The sequence below is a fragment of the Panthera onca genome, chromosome C2, assembly GCF_046562875.1.
Source record: "Panthera onca isolate mPanOnc1 chromosome C2, mPanOnc1 haplotype 2, whole genome shotgun sequence".
Classification (NCBI taxonomy): domain Eukaryota; kingdom Metazoa; phylum Chordata; class Mammalia; order Carnivora; family Felidae; genus Panthera; species Panthera onca.
In genome coordinates this window covers 69,395,975-69,396,208 of record NC_138347.1, presented here as the reverse complement: position 1 = coordinate 69,396,208, position 234 = coordinate 69,395,975, and positions in this window count along the sequence as shown.

The following is a 234-nucleotide window of genomic DNA, read 5'->3' as shown; positions in this document are numbered from 1 at the left end:
TGTGTGGAATTGAGATGTAAAATTGTTGGAACAAAACACCTACATTAACAGAAGATTAGTATTCTTCCCATATGGACACTGAATGAAAGTGGCTAACAAAGTGTGGATAGAAAATGTATCTCAAGTCAGAGCCAGGCTGGCAGATTTTCAAAGGTAGAATGTTAACCAGACACAGTTTTGATGTTTTGTGACTATCAGGCATAACTTAGATAAGTATCTTTTACATGGTCAACC